Genomic DNA, 17,740 nt, shown 5'->3' with positions numbered 1-17,740 from the left:
TAATATTAGAAATAAACTACAATAAAAACATTCCAAAAAATTCAAACACTTGGAAACTGAATAGCATGCTACTAAACAATGATTGGGTTATCAATGAGATCAAAGAAGAAATTAAAAACATCCTGGAGACTAATAACAATAAAAACACAACATTGCAAATCCTATGGGACACAATGAAAGCAGTCCTGAGAGGGAAGTGTATAGCTCTACAGGCCTATCTCAAAAAAACAAGAAAACATGGTAATAGATCATCTATCTCAACAACTCAAAGAATTAGAAAGAGAGCAACAAGAAAAGCCCACAGTGAGCAGAAGAAAGGAAATAATAAAGATCAGAGCAGAAATGAATGACATAGATACCAAAAAGAACAATACACAAGATCAACAAAACCAAGAGCTGGTTCTTTGAAAGGATAAACAAGATTGATGAACCTCTAGCCAGGCTCACCAAGAAGCAAAGAGAGAGGACATAAATAAACAAAATCAGAAATGAAAGAGGGGAAATAACAACAGACCCCACAGAAATAAAAAGGATTGTCAAAAGTACTATGAACAACTCTATTCCAACACTATAGACAACCTGGAGGAAATGGACACATTCCTAGAAAAACACAACCTTACAAAACTTACTCAGGAAGAGACTAAACATCTTAATAGGCTGATAACTATGGAAGAAGTTGAAGCAGTCATCAAAACACTTCCATCAAACAAAAGCCCGGGACCAGAAGGCTTCACAGGGGAGTTTTACAAAACATTCAAGGAAGAGCTAAAACCTATCCTCCACACTATTCCAGAAAATTCAAGAAGAAGGAACACTCCCAAGCTCCTTCTATGAAGCCATTATCACCCTAATACCAAAACCAGATAAAGATAACACAATGAAAGAGAATTACAGGCCAATATCCCTCATGAACAAAGATGCCAAATCCTCAACAAAATTCTAGCAAATTGAATCCAGCAGTACATCAGAAAGCTCATACACCACGACCAAGTAGGATTTATCCCTGGGATGCAAGGATGGTACAATATTCACAAATCAATAAATGTCCTACATCACATAAACAAATTGAGAGATAAAAACCATATAGTCATATCAATTCATGCAGAAAAAGCATTTGACAAAATCTTGATAAAAACTCTCAGCAAGATGGGAATAGAAGGATCATACCTCAACATAACAAAAGCCATATATGACAAACCCACAGCCAACATCATACTCAATGTGCAAAAACTAAAACGATTTCCCCTAAGAACAGGAACAAGACAGGGATGCCCACTCTCACCACTCCTATTCAACATAGTGTTGGAAATACTAGCCATTACAATAAGACAAGAAGAAGAAATACAAGGCATCCAAATTGGAAAAGAAGAAGTAAAACTGTCCTTTTTGCAGATGACATGATACTGTACATAGAAAACCCTAAAGACTCCATCAAAAAATTATTAGATTTAATAAATGAATTCGGCAGAGTAGCAGGGTACAAAATAAATGTTAAGAAATCTATGGAATTCCTATACACCAATAATGAACTTATAGAAAGAGAGACTAAAAAAGCAATCCCATTTAACGCCACACCAAAAAAATTAAGATACCTAGGAATAAACTTAACTAAGGAGGTAAAAGACCTATACACGGAAAGCTACAGGACACTGAAAAAAGAGATAGAGGAAGACATAAACAGATGGAAGAACATACCATGTTCATGGATTGGTAGAATCAACATCATCAAAATGTCCATACTACCCCAAGGAATCTATAATTTCAATGCACTTCCCATTAAAATACCAATGGCATACTTCACAGTCCTAGAACGAACTTTCCAAAAATTCATCTGGAATAAAAAAAAAGACCCCGAATAGCTACAGCAATCCTGAGAAAGAAGAACAAAATAGGAGGGATCTCAATACCAGATTTCAAGCTATATTACAAAGCCACTGTTCTCAAAACTGCCTGGTATTGGCACAAGAACAGACATATAGATCAATGGAATAGAATAGAGAACCCAGAAATCAATCCAAATTGCTATGCTCAGTTAATATTTGACAAAGGAGGCATGAACATACAATGGAGTCAAGACAGTCTCTTCAATAAATGGTGTTGGGATAATCGGACAGATACATGCAAAAAAATGAAACTAGACCACCAACATATACCATACACAAAAATAATCTCAAAATGGATCAAGGACTTAAACATAAGACTAGAAACCATAAAAATACTAGAGAAATCTGCAGGCAGAAAAATCTCTGACATATGCCAAAAGAACTTCACTGATACTGCTCCTAGGGCAATGGAATCTAAAGAGAAAATAAACAAATGGGATTACAGCAAAACAAAAAGCTTTTGTACAGCAACGTAAACCATCAATAAAACAACAAGAAAGCCCACTGCATGGGAGAACATATTTGCCAATGTTGTCAATGATAAGAGTTTAATCTCCAAGATTTACAGGGAACTCATGCAGCTTAACAAAAAGAAGATAAACAACCCAATCAAATAATAGGCAACTGATCTAAATAGACAATTTCGAAAGAAGACAGAAGGAAGGCCAAGAGACATATGAAAACCTGCTCTAAATCACTAATCATCAGATAGATGCAAATCAAAACAACAATGCGGTACCATCTCACACCTGTCAGAATGGCCATTATCAACAAGTCAACAAATGACAAGTGCTGGTGAGGATGTGGAGAAAAAGGAACCCTCGTGCACTGCTGGTGGGAATGCAGACTGGTGCAGCCACTGTGGAGAACAGTATGGAGTTTCCTCAAAAAACTGAAAATGGAACTCCCATTTGACCCAGTGATCCCACTTCTAGGAATATATCTTAAGAAACTGGAAACATCAATCAGAAAGGATATATGCACCCCTATGTTCATAGCAGCACAATTCACCATAGCTAAGATTTGGAAACAGCCTAAGTGCCCATCAGCAGATGAGTGGATTAAAAAACTGTGGTACATCTACACAACGGAATACTATGCTGCAGTAAAAAAGAAGGAGCTCTTACCATTTGCAACAATATGGATGGAGGTGGAGAACATTATGCTTAGTGAAATAAGCCAGGCAGAGAAAGATAAATATCACATGATCTCACTCATTTGTGGAATATAATGAACAACATAAACTGATGGGGGAAAAAAAATAGATCCAGAAACAGAGAAGCATCAATCAGAACATCAAACCTCAGGGAAGAAATTGTGAGGTAATCAGAAACCCAAGAATGCCTGAGAACGCCTCTCTAGCCACGCTAGCAATCATCAGATGTACGGTAATTTTACCTGGGACAAGAGGGTAAGTATTTTGGACTTATGCTCCTGACCTTTCATGGGTAAGACCCCTTATGTGGGCTGATTCCCTGACTAATGTGGTTACCAATAATACCAAACACCTTGGTTATCCAGGAGGTCCATGGGTGGGGCAAGAAAGTATAAATACACAGGGGTCTCCACCCAGCTTCCCTTTTGTATGACACAAAATCAAAACAATGCCCCTTTGGGTGTACAATTAAAGAGAGGTTTCTGGCTTGTGTAGACACCAAAGAAAGGGTGTCACTACTATCACTACTTGCCCCCAGTAGAGGTGCAGAAAATGTAACCAAGACCTTGTCTATATAAAAAGAAATGAACAGCCAGTTTGAAAGGGAATTGCCATGGACTAGAACAAAGAATATCCTTACATGATATTATTCTACACTGTCATTAAAATTTTTCCCAGATTTGGATCATCCCCAGTACTTATAATAGTTCCTCGCACCCTTGGGGATAAAAAAAAAAAATCATCTTTTTGGTGCTTGGAGACAAACGTAACACATTTCTTGATATTTTAGAATTACAACAGCATAATATACAATTATCCCAAGCAAACTTATAAACTGATTCTTTGAATGTCTGGCAGCAATTTAAAAGGACATGTAAGGATTTAATCTCTTCAATTGTGTAAGGGGCTTCCTGGGAAGGCACCTGAGCATTCTATATTGGTCCCTCTTACCCTTTAGGCTAAGAGGGACCCTCTTCTCACAATTCAGTTGCTCACAGCTGTTGCATGAGCTCTCTGTTCATGTCTAGGTTGAAGTCTCGTGATGACTGGTGCCTTGGATCTGTCTCTCACCCAGTGGGGGGAGCTGGGCCCTCCCTGGAGAAGAAACGGGTTCCCAAGATATGTGATCAGTGCTGGGGCCCCGCCAGCAGTTGAGGGGATCCCAAAGCAGGTGCTGGGGTGACTAGGCCAGCAGGGGAGGCAGTTGGGGTGGACAGGGCAACAGGAGAGGGTAGTTTTGGGCGACCAGGATAGCAAGGGAGCACAGTTAGGGGTGATTGGGCCAGCAGGGGAGCATTTGGGCATCAATCAGGCTTGCAGGGGAGTGGTTAGGGGGTGATCAGGCTGGCAGGCAGAAGCGGTTAGGGGCAATCAGGCAGGCAGGAGAGCAGTTGGGAGCCAGCAGTCCTGGATTGTGAGAGGGATCCCAGATTGGAGAGGGTGCAGGCTGGACTGAGGGACACCCCCCATGCACGAATTTTGTGCACCAGGCCTCTAGTCAATTATAATTATCTCCATCATTAAAAGCACTTATATCTTAACATGCACTTTATTGCTTTATCTAGGCCCAAAGTTTCCATCTCCAAATTATTTCATGATTTCACAGTCCAGTCATAATATGAACATTTTAAAAAAAATTGTGATCTATGGACGACAATGGCAATTCACTGGCTGCTCCAAAGCCAGCCCTAGATGAATCCAAGTTAATTTTCTTTCATTTTATTTTGTTTACTTTCTGCCCATTCACAGAGAATTCCACTGCTGGTTAGTGAAAAGTAGCTGAACACAAAGGTCTGTGCTCTGCTCTCTAATACATGTGAGTCAGCGGATGCTATGGCTCTGTCTCTACATAGAAAACAGGATACAAAAAAGCAAAATGTGGCTCACTTCTTGTTAACCATTTATTATTGGTCTAAAGTGGTTGAAGCAGAAACTCACAATTAAGAACTGATTTTAAACTTTGTACAGTTTCCCAAATAGTGTTCCCTACCAGCCACTTTTCTGCATGAGGGTGATGGGGATTGTGCCAGTCATTCAGGAAAATATAGGGACAGCTGTATTAAACAGGTTTCTTACCTACAGGACTTCTCAGCATCTTTCATTTATAAATGAGCATTGTAAGACTTCAAGAGGGAGGTGTTTCTCAAAGTTGGCCATGGAAACCATTTCCCATCCCAACCCCCACTGTGAAACATCTCTAATTTTTCCATGGACATTAGAGTCCCACAGATCTGTTTTCTGATAGACCTGGAGGGCCGTGCCTTGTTATCTATAGTTAGAGAGTTAGAGTTTATTCATTACTCAGCATGCTTCCCCAAAAAGGAAAGCAAAGTGTCTGGTTCAATTTCCATCTGTCCCTGAACAGTTCTCTAGCTATTTCTACTTCAACAAATGTGTCAGATTCACAACATCACTGCTGCACATAGTGCCTCATCATCTGGCATCATCTACAAGTTGTTTTAGTTGCCATCTCTCCAGCAGAGGCAGGCACAGATGCTCACCCTAAACTCGACTAGTTCTAAATGCTCTGGGCTAACAGTGGGAGTCCTCTCTCTCTCTCTCTCTCTCTCTCTCTCTCTCTCTCTCTCTCTCTCCTTTAAAAAAAAAACTATTGTATAAGGTATTACAAATAGTAGTACATATCTCTCCTTTTTTCCACCTCATTGACCTCCCCCCAGCCACCCCTACCTCCACGTACTATTCCTTGTTCCCTGGGCCTCAGTGTTTTGAGTCTATTGGTTCTGCTTATATGCATGCATACAAGTCCTTCGGTTTATCTCTTATCCTCACAACCATCCCCTACCTTCCGGCTGTAGTTTGACAGTCTGTTTGATTCTTCTTTGCCTCTGTCTATTTTTGTTCAACAGTCTGTAATGTTCTTTATCCTATCTAATAATAGACAAATATGCAAATTGACCATACCTCCGACACACCCACAGGCCATGCCCACAATCCACGCCCACCATCCAATCAGAGCGAGTATGCAAATTAACCCAAACCAAGATGGCTACAGCCACAGAGAGTAAGGTTTCCTAGGTAACAGAGGAAGCCAAGCTTTCTGCCTGCCCTTACCAGGCCTAAGCCTCCACTCAAGCTACAAAGTTTCAATTATAGAAGGCAAACAAATTCAAACAAATGGTGGCAGAATAGAGCTTGAGAGAGCAGGCCAGGGTTGCCCCAACCCCAACACAAATGGCTAGCGGCCTTAGAGGGAGCCCCAGGCTTGGCTTGGCTCTGCTCCAGGCTACAAACTTTCAATTGTAGAAGGAAAATAAATTCCAGATACCAGGGCCTCCCCTTGCATTGCCAGGGGGTGTGGCCCACTTGCAAACCACCACAGGCCCCTCGATCAGGCCACCCCACACCCCAAGGCAACCCCCACCTGATCCAGGACACCTTTTAGGGCAAACCAGCTGGCCCCCACCCATGTACCAGGCCTCGATCCTATCTAATAAAAGAGTAATATGCAGATTGACCATCACTGCAACACACAATATAGCTGCCCCCATGTGGTCAAAGATCCTGCCCCCATGTGGACACAAGATGGCCAGCAGGAGAGGGCAGTTGGGAGGCACCCGGCCTGCAAGGGAGGGCAGTTGAGAAGGACCAGGCCTGCAAGGGAGGGCAGTTGGAGGTGATCAACCCTGCAGGAGAGGGAAGTTAGGGGTGACCAGGCCGGCAGAGGAGGGAAGTTGGGGGCAAACAGGCTGGCAGCAGAGTGGTTAGGGGGTGATCAGGCTGGCAGGCAGAAGCGGTTAGGGGCAATTAGGAAGGCAGGCAGGCAAGCAGTTGGGAGCCAGCAGACCTGGATTGTGAGAGGGACGTCCGACTGCCCGTTTAGGGATCTGACTGCCCACTGGGATCGGGCCTAAACGGGCAGTGGGACATCCCTTGAGGGGTCCCAGATTGGAGAGGGTACAGGCTGGGCTGAGGGACAACCCCCTCCGTGCACAAATTTTGTGCACCGGGCCTCTAGTTATTCATAAATGAGTGAGATCATGTGGTATTTATCTTTCACTGACTGGCTTATTTCACTTAGCATAGTGCTCTCCAGATCCATCCATGCTGTTGCAAATGGTAAGAATTAGTTCTTTTTTACAGCAGCATAGTACACCATCGTGTAGATGTACCACGTTTTTCTAATCCATTCATCTGCTGATGGGCATGTAGGCTGTTTCCAAATCTTAGCTATTATAAATTGTTCTGCTATGAACATAGGGGTGCATATATCCTTTCTGATTGGTGTTTCTGTTTTCTTAGGATATATTCCTAGAAGTGGGGATTACTGGGTCAAATGGCAGTTCCATTTTAACTTTTTGAGGAAACGCCATACTGTTTTCCACAGTGGCTGCACCAGTCTGTATTCCCACCAGCAGTGAAGAAGGATTCCTTTTTTCTCTGCATCCTCTCCAGCACTTGTCATTTGCTGATTTGTTGATGATAGCCATTCTGACAGGTATAAGGTGGTACCTCATTGTTGTTTTCATTTGCATCTCTTGGATGATTAGTGACTTTGAGCATGTTTTCATATGTCTCTTGGCTTTCTGAATGTCCCCTTTCAAAAAGTGTCTATTTAAGTCCTTTTCCCATTTTTTGATTAGATTATTTATCTTCCTTTTGTTAAGTTGTATGAGTTCCTTGTAAATGTTGGAGATTAAAGCCTTATCGGAGATAACATTGGCAAATATGTTCTCCCATGCAATGGGCTTTCTTGTTGCTTTGTTGATGGTCTCTTGCTGTGCAGAAGTTTTTTTTATTTTGATGTAGTTCCATTTGTTTATTTTCTACTTAGTTTCCATTGCCCTAGGAGCTGTATCAGTAAAGACATTGCTACAACAAATGTCTGCTAATTTGTTGCCTATGGCTTCTTCTAATATTTTTATGGTTTCCCATCTTATGTTTAAGTCGTTTATCCATTTTGAGTTTATTTTTGTGTATGGTGTAAGTTGGTGGTTTATTTTCATTTTTTTGCAAGTATCTGTCCAGTTTTCTCAACACCATTTATTGAAGACTCTCTTGTCTCCATTGCATGCTCTTGCCTCCTTTGTCAAATATTAATTGAGCATAATAGCTTGTGTCCATCTCTGTGTTCTCTGTTCTGTTCCACTGGTCTACATGTCTGTTTTTGTGCCAGTACCAGGCAGTTTTGGGAACAGTGGCTTTGTAGCATAGCTTGAAATCTGGTATTGAGATCCCTCCAATATTGTTCTTCTTTCTAAAGATTGCTGCGGCTATTCGGGGTCTTTTTTTTTTTTATTTCAGATGAAGTTTTGGAGAATTTGTTCTAGTTCTTTGTTTGAAGTATGCCATTGGTATTTTAATGGGTATTGTGTTGAATTTATAATTTATAGATTGCTTTGGGTAGTATGGACATTTTAATGATGTTGATTCTACCAATCCATAAACATGGTATATTCTTCCATTTGTTCATGTCTTCCTATATCTCTTCTTTTAGCATCTTGAAATTGTCTGAGTATAAGTCCTTTGTCTCCTTGGTTAAGTTTATTCCTAGGTATCTTAATTTTTTTGTTACAATGGTAAATGGGATTGCTTTTTAATTTATCTTTCTGTGAATTCATTATTGGTGTGTAGAAAATCCATAGACTTCTGGGTATTAATTTTGTATCCTGCTACATTGCCGAATTCATTTATTAAGTCTAATAATTTTTTTGATGGAGTCTTTGGGATTTTCGATGTACAATATCATGTCATCTGTGAATAAGGACAGTTTTACTTCTTCTTTTCCAATTTGGATGCCTTTTATTTCTTCTTGTCACAATGACTAGTATTTCCAACACTATGTTGAACAGGAGTGGTGAGAGTGGGCATCCCTGTCTTGTTCCTGTTCTTAGGGGAAATGGTTTTAGTTTTTGCCCATTGAGTATGATGTTGTCTGTGGGTTTGTCATATATGGCTTTTATTATGTGGAGGTATGATCCTTCTATTCCCACCTTGCTGAGAGTTCTTATCAAGAAAGGGTGTTGGATTTTGTCAAATACTTTTTCTGCATCAATGGATATGATTATATGGTTTTTATCTCTCAGTTTGTTTATGTAGTGTGTCACATTTATTGATTTGTGGATGTTGTACCATCCTTGTATCCCCGGGTAAATCCCACTTGGTCATGGTTTATGATTTTTCTAATGTAATGCTGGATTCAATTTGCTAGAATTTTGTTGAGGATTTTGGCATCAATGTTCATGAGGGATATTGGCGTATAATTCTCTTTCTTTGTATTGTCTTTATCTGGTTTTGTGATTAAGGTAGTGCTGGCTTCATAGAAAGAGCTTGGAAGTTCTCCTTCCTCTTGAATTTTTTTGAATAGTCTGAGGAAGATAGGTTTTATTTCTTCTTTGAATGTTTGATAAAACTCCCCTGTGAAGCTGTCTGGTCCAGGGCTTTTGTTTGTTGGAAGTATTTATTATTATTATTATTATTATTATTATTGCTTCAATTTCCTCCATAGTTATCAGCCTATTCAGATTTTTTTATTCCTCCTGGATGAGTTTTGGAAGGTCGTATTTTTTTAGGAATATATCCAATTCTTCTAGGTTGACCAGTTTGTTGGAGTAAAGTTGCTCATAGTATTTTTTTTACAATTCTTCGTATTTCTGTGAGTTCTATTGTTATTTCACCTCTTTCGTTTCTGATTTTGTTTATTTGGGTCCTCTCTCTTTGCTTCTTGGTAAGCCTGGCTAGAGGTTCATCAATCTTGTTTATCCTTTCAATGAACCAGCTCTTGTTTTATTGATCTTTTGTAGTGTTGTTTTGTTGTTGTTGTTGTTGTTGCTTGTTTTTTTTTGGTCTCTATGTCATTTATTTCTGCTCTGATCTTTCTTATTTCCTTCCTTCTGATCACACTGGGCTTTTCTTGTTGCTCTCTTTCTAATTCTTCAAGTTGCAGAGTTAGATGGTTTATTACCAGTTTTTCTTGTTTTCTTGAGATTGGCCTGTAATGCTATGAACTTCCCTCTCAGGACTGCTTTCACTGTGTCCCAAAGATTTTGGGTTGTTGTGTTTTCATTGTCGTTTGTTTCTAGCATGTGTTTTATTTCTTCTTAGATCTCTTTGGTAGCCCACTTATTGTTTAATAGTGTGCTGTTCAGCCTCCAATTGTTTGAAATTTTGTGGTTGTGTTTACTGTAATTGATTTCTAATTTTATGGCATTGTGATCTGAGAAGATGCTTGATATGAATTAAATCCTCTTGAATTTTGAGAGACTTTGCCTTTGTCCCAATCTGTGGTTTATCTTTGACAATGTCCCATGTTCTCTTGAGAAGAACGTTTATTCTGTAGTTTTGGGGTGGATTCTTCTAAAGATGTCAATTAAGTCCATCTGATCTAGTAAGTCATTTCAGATTGATGTTTCTTTGCTAATTTTTTTGTCTAGAGGATTTATCCAGTGATTTTAATGGGGTATTAAAGTCTCATACTATGATTGTGTTGCTGTCAATCTCTCCCCTGATATCTTCCAGAAGTTGTTTTATTTATTTGGGTGCTCCTGCATTGAGTGCATAAATGTTTACCACAGTTATATCCTCTTGTTGTATCGATCCCTTTACAATTATGAAATGGCCTTTATTGTCTCTTGTTATGGTCTTCACTTTGATGTCTATTTTGCCAGATATAAGTACTGCTACCCCAGCTTTTTTTCATTTCCCTTCGCCTGATTGATATTTTTCCATCCCTTCACTTTCTGTCTGTGTGAGTCCCTTGTTCTGAGGTGGGTCTCCTATAGACAGCATATATATGGGTCTTGTTTTCTTATCCATTCAGTCAATGTCTTTTGATTGGAAGATTTAATCCATTTACATTTAAAGTTAATATTGAAAGGTACTTGTTTGTAGCCATTTTTATACTTTATGCCTGTGTCCCTTCCCTCCCTCTCTATTTCTTCTTTTTACAGCATTGCCTTTAGCATTTCTTGCATTGCTGACTTGGTAGTGATAAACTCCCTCAGCCTTTTTTTGTCTGCGAAGCTCCTTATTTACGCTTCAATTTTGATTGATAGTCTTGCTGGATAGAGTATTCTTGCATTCAGTCTTTTGCTTTGCATCACTTCGAATACCTCCTTCCATTCCCTTCTAGCTTGATGGGTTTCTGTTGAGAAATCATTTGATAATCTGATGGGGGATCCTTTGTAGGTAACTCTCTGTCTCTCTCTTGCAGCCTTTAAGATTCTCTCTTTGTCATGAACATTTGCCATTGTAATTATGTGGGTCTTTAGGAATTCATCTTGCTTGGGACTCTCTGTACTTGTGTAACTTTTTTCTTCCCCATATCTGGGAAGTTTTCTGTCATTATTTCTTCAAATAGATTTTGTAATCCTTTCTGCTCCCCTTGTCCTTCTGGAAGCCCTATTATATGTATGTTACTTTGTTTCGTGTTGTCCCAAAGCTCCCTTAGGCTCTCCTCCTGCTTTTTAATTTTTTTCTCCAGTTGCTGTTCAGATTGAGCTTGTTTCTCTACCTTATCTTCTAACTCACTAATTCGGTCCTCTGCTTCTTCTTAGTCTACTGTGGAAACCTTCCATGGTGTTTTTTATTGTGGCTATATCAATTTTGATTTCTTCCTGATTTTTGCATAGGTTGTTGATTTTTTCATCCATCCAGTGTATGAACTGTACGACCATTCACTGGATAGAGTGTTCTTGCATTCAGTCCTTTGCTTTGCATCACTTCGAATACCTCCTTCCATTCCCTTCTAGCTTGATGTGTTTTTTTACTGTCATTTTGCATGCTTCTGTTTCACTAATTTCCTTTCTTGGTGACTCTCATTTTCTTTCCTCTGGGGATTGTGTCGTCTCCCCATTCTGACTATCACCAGAAGGTTCAAATGTCAAGTTGTGTGGGCCTGGGTCATGTGCTCTGGGAGCTTCACACCACCCGAGTGTCACTGAAGAGCTTCGACCCCAAGACATGTAACTGCCATGGGTTGAGGGGAACCACGCTCACACAGGATCAGAGTCACCTGTGCTCAGTGTGGCCTCATGTGCGCACCTAGAATCAGGGACCCTGCCCTGAACCACACTGAAACAGAGATCCCGCTTGGCATGTGCCAAAAATCAGAGCCCCCTAGCACATGCCAGGAGTCAGAGTTCCCCTGTGCCCGCACCAAGAATCGAGTGTCAGAGTCTCTGTTGCTTGGTGTGGCCTCACACCAAGAATCAGAGTCCCTGTGTGTGCATGCACCAAGAATTGGAGTCACTGGCTCTTAGTGTGAATGCACTGGGAATCAAGGATCTAGGTGCACTTGTTGAGAAACAGAGTCAAGTCACGGATGCTCAGTGCTGTCTCTCACCTGGAGAATCAGGGTCCTGGTCAGTTTCGGGGATCGGTTGCACACTAGCACTGTGTCGGCAGGAGGTCCACTCCTGCCCTGCGGAAAACAGACTTCTGTGTGCATTTGCCCAGAATCGAAGTCAGGTGGCACTGCTGCCCTGCATGGGTGTAGGGTTTGGTTACCTGATTGTGTTGCGGGGAACAGATTCCCAGTGTCTGCATGCTCTCAGGTTCAAATTCCTGTAATTGTGCTGAGGCCAGTGCGAGGGGCAGGTCTACCAGTTCCTATGGCACTTCAGGCGAGCCTGCGGGGAGGGAGATGGGCTCTGTGTGTCACAGAAATCTGAGGTCGGGATATCTGGATTCTTGGTATCTGTGGATCTGCAGCTGTGGTCGCAGGTCTCTGTCGCCAGTGGCTGCAGGGTCCCAGTTTGCATCTGAGACCAGACTGGGTGGTGCTGAGGCCAGGATCATAGTCTCAAGCAGCTCTGTTTTTCAAGATGGTGTGGTCTCTGTGCCTGCACTGCCCCTCCTCCCCCTAGAGTGTCCCCGTTGGCAGTGGGGCTCTGCCGTGTAAGACAGCCTGGTTTGACAGCCCCTTGGAAGACCTGCAGGATCTACCTGTCTCTAGCTCATACACACACACACCACACACATCCACACACTCCTCTATCACTCCCTCACTCTCTCACACTCTCTCCCTCCCTACCTTCCTTCAGGTCGCCATCTTCAGAATCCTCCCTTTTCTTTTCTTTAAGAACTAAAAGAACTTACAGAATTTTATCTATCAACAGGTACAGGTAATTTTAAAAATATATATTTTTATTAATTTCAGAGAGGAAGGGAGAGGGAGAGATAGAAACATCAATTATGAGAGAGAATCATTAAATGGCTGCCTCCTGCATGCCCCCTACTGGGGATTGAGCTCACAATCCAGGCATATGCCCTTAATCAGAACTGAACCTGGGACCCTTCAGTCCACAGGCTGATACTCTCTCCACTGAGCCAAATGAGCCAGGGCCACACGTAGTTTTTGATAGCTGATAATATCTACTGATGATAAGATAGTTATTGAAAAAAACTGATAGAAAGGAGTATAAGCAAATTCCTGGGTGTTTTTGTTGTTGTTGTTGTTGTTGTTTGTAAGTACAGCTGTACTGTGCAGAGTGAGCTTGGCTGGCAGTCAGGGCCCAGAGAACTGGCACCCAGTCTGCAGCAGCCCAGTGCAATCATAGTGGCAGCTATGACAGTCTCAGAGATTGAATGCTCATTAATCCGTAGGCAGCATGCTAGTCACATTATCCAGTCATTAACTTTTCCAGTCATTGCTTTTCAATTTCCACAATGATCCATCAAGGTAGGTCGTGTTATCCCTATTTTACAACTGCGGACCTATAAAGCTCAGAAAAGGGAAGAGGGAGCCCAAAGTCACACTAGCAAATGATAGAACTGGAATTTGAAAGTAGGACTGTTGGGCTACAAAGATGGTATTCTTTCTGCTAGTACCTCACTCAGCCTTTAAATTCTGGAAAGCACAGCCACAGTATAATAGGCTACTTGGGCTGCAGTGTTATGATCTATAAAATGAACAGGAAAAAAATTGACTGTTTGGTCTCTGAGGTCCTAATCATATGAAAATACTATAATTTTTATTAATGAAAACAATGAGAAAAATGGCTAATACTTGTTGAACACATACTATGTGCCAGACAGTGCTTTCATATATTAACTCTTAATTCTTATAACAATTTAATGAAGTATGTTCTATTATTATTCTTAGTTTACAGAAGAGGCAACTGATGCAACTGGGGGGCACAAGGGAGGTTTCCAAGCACACCTGTGGCCCCTCAGCAGCCAAGATTCTTCTCTTCTAGATGGAGTATCAGGGGGGTAGGTGAGGAGCAAACTAAGCCAAAGAGGTATATGAACAAAGAACTAAGTTCAGAATCCTGGGTGCTCATGGAGGCTGAGATGGAGCATTCTCCTCACACATAGATTAGTGCCTGGCATGGGTGTGTTGCATTGCCCCGGCCAGCGGGGTCTTCTAACAGGGGTACCGAGGCGGCACACCTAAGAGAATGAGAGACAGACAAGGGACGCAAAGAATGGAGGCAAGACAAAAGGGTTTCTGATCAAGCCTCGAAATTTTATTTTTTACAGCGTTCCTTATATGTGGTTTCTAGAAGGGGAGATGCCTAGGAGGGGTGGGGGCTGACTTAGATCATAAAGGGTGCTGACTATAGATAAAGGGTGTGGCAGTTGAAGGGCAGCTACAGAAGGAATGCTTTGTCCTCAGGCAAGAGGAAGTGGGCCTAGTTTCAGTAACTTACTGAAGTAAGGTCAGAGTTAATCCTTTGACCAACTCTTGGCTCCTGACATTGCATGTATACATCAATGAGTGGGTAGATGAATGAGTGAATGAATGAATGCCAGTTACAAATAGAAATTAAGGAAGCAGATTGTCAAAGTTCACATTCCAATCCTTTCCTTGGGCAAGTTATTTAACTTCTCTGTATACATGTAACTTTTGTGAATATACTTTATAAACTACAAAGAGTTATGCCATATCATTTTATCATCTCTTCCCAACTCCACTTCAATGCCTTTTACATCTATAACTTAAGATTTCAATATATTGTTCTATTAGCTCTCTCTTACTATATAACAAACTATCCCAAAATTTACTGGCTTAAACAAAGTCTTTATCCTCACAGAGCTTACACTCTAATGGGGGACACTGATTATACAAAGGTAAACTACTACCTAAGTTCAGAGAATGAGAATAATATAGCAGGTAAGAGGATAAGATAAGAATGGAGGAGAGGCTATTGGCTGATCGAGGCAGGCCTCTCTGAGAATGTGACATTTTATCAGAGGCCTGAATGATATGCAGAAGAGAGCTATGTGGGATCTGGGGGAAAGTGGTCCCCACAGATGGTTCTGCAAGCATGAAGGCCATGTAGTCATAATGTGATGGAGTGCCTCCTGGGCAGCAAGAAGACCAGTCTGGTTGGAATGAGTGAGCAAGGTGGAAGTGGATGGAGGTAAAGTGGGAGACACAGAGAGGAGCCAGATCATTGGTGATGGTGGTGAGCTTGATTTTATTCTACATGTGATGCAAGGTTTGAAACTTGGAAGTAATAAAACAACTGTTTTAAAACACTAATTTTTCTCCATTCTCCAGTCTGGTGGTTACAATGAGATTAATTTTCTCACATAATTTCATATTTTAAAACTATGCTTGCTTCTTTCTCTACATGCTGTCTTAATGCTAACTTCCCAATTTTATTTTTTCTTCCAATAGTGCCTTCAGTGAAATTTTGTTTTGGTTGTCAATTATGCTTGAGTGTAACCTAGGCGGATCAGTTCTGGTGATTACAGCTCAAGAAAGTCACAGCAGAGATAAGAAAGGTCCAGAGAAGGGCCACTTGAATAGCTGAGCAGAGAGAGATGGAAAGAATTAGGACTTCTCCAGCAGAGACCAGCTGTAAGAAGTGATACAGCAAGGTGTCTGTAAAAATATGAAGGATGTGAGCAATGTGAATAAACACTTGTTTGCAAACCCCCAGAAAACCTTCAACTAGAATATCCTTAAAACTAGAAAAAGCTCATATGGGGAAGAATAAAGTATTTGTCCTCTGCACAATTGAAACTTATTTTTCATAGTCATATAGAATTGAAAGGACTGGGAATATAAGTAGGTTCACAAGGGGAAGAAATTAACTAGCTGATAACAGGGTCATCTCGTGATTAAATAAAATCTCACTTTGCCTTGCAAATATTTTAAATATTCCCAATAAATTTATAGAAATCAAAATAAAGACTCCCATATATATGTTCCCATATTTAACAATTATCAATTTTTTTTCCATACTTGCCCCTATGCTGTTGAAGTTAGCCTCACAGTAGGTAAACATTCTACAAGTATTTCAGAAATTGAATATGTACTAGGCTTTAAAACTGATCTCACCCAGGGAGGAGAGACAAAATGGTAGCGGAATAGATGGACGTGTCCTGAGCCTTGCCCCGGAGCAGATAGAATGAGCAGCTGAAATGAATAATACCCACCCTGAATTGGCAAAGGAGACTCAGCTCGTGAGACAATTTGCAGCCAGGAAGGACAGAGGACCCCCAGAGAAAGCCCAGGGCACTGCAACCATGTGAGCAGCAGACACGTGAGCAGCCTGATCCCATCCAAGGAGCAGCAGCCCCATGAGCAGCCTGCCCAAGGCCGAAGAGCAGCAGCCTCATGTGGCCTGCTCCTGTCCAAGGAGCAGTAGCTGTGTGAGCGGCCCACTCTCCCATCCAAGGAGCAGCAACCACGTGAGCAACCTGCCCACAACTGTGGAGCGGCAGCTGCACGCAAACCCACATCCCACACCCTGCACCCATCTGAGGAGCAGCAGTTGCGCGAGCAGCCTGCCCCCATCCGAAGAGCAGCAGCTGTGTGAGCAGCCCACCCCATCCAAGGAACAACAGCTCCACAAGCAGCCCACCCCCATTCAAGGAGCAGCAGCCACCTGAGAAGCCTGCCTGGTCTGAGGAGCAGCAGCCACATGAGCAGCCCGCCCCATTTGAGAAACAGCAACAGTGCACAGCCAGCCCTCATCCAAGGAACAGCAGCCACGTGAGCAGTCCACCCCCGTCCAAAGAACAGCAGCCACTTGAGCAGCCCGCTCCCATCAGAGGAGTAGAAGCCACATGCAGCCCGGCCCCATCCAAGGAGCAGCAGCCTTGTGACCACCCACCCCTATCCGAAGAACAGCAGTTGTGCAAGCAGCCTCCCCCCACCAGCCAGAGGAGCCACCACTGCTGTGAACAGCACCCACCAGAGGAGCTGCTGCCAACTGAGGAGCAACTGCTACTGCAACCACCCGAGGAGCAACCACAGCCTGAGGAGCCACTGCCACCCAAGGAGCAGCCCCTGCATGACTCGACATCTAGATCAGTCAGTGAGACCAAAAATGGGTAGACAAAGAAACCCCCACAGGAAAAAAAAGGAGGAATTGCCAGAAAGTCAGCTAAGTGAAAAAGAGGCTTGGAATACATCAGAAAAAGAATTCAGAATAAGGGTCCCAGTTCATAAACCAGATGGATAAAAAAAAAAATCAACAACTTATGTAAGAATCAAGAAGAAATGAAGAGTGATATAACTGAAAAAAAAAACAAACAAAAAACTATGGAAAGTTTCAACAGTAGACTAGGAAAAGCAGAGGACTGAATTAGTGAATTAGAAGACAGGGTAGCAAAACACACCTAAACTGAACTGCAATTGGAGAAAAGTACTAAAAGACAGGAGAGCCTAAGGGAGCTATGGGACAACATGAAACGAAGCAACATATGAATAATAGGGGTGCCATAACAACAGGAAGAGGAACAAGAGTTACAAAAACTATTTGAAGAAATAATGTCAGTAAAC

Source organism: Eptesicus fuscus, chromosome 3 (assembly GCF_027574615.1).
Source record: "Eptesicus fuscus isolate TK198812 chromosome 3, DD_ASM_mEF_20220401, whole genome shotgun sequence".
Classification (NCBI taxonomy): domain Eukaryota; kingdom Metazoa; phylum Chordata; class Mammalia; order Chiroptera; family Vespertilionidae; genus Eptesicus; species Eptesicus fuscus.
Note: the sequence above shows the minus strand (reverse complement) of the source record.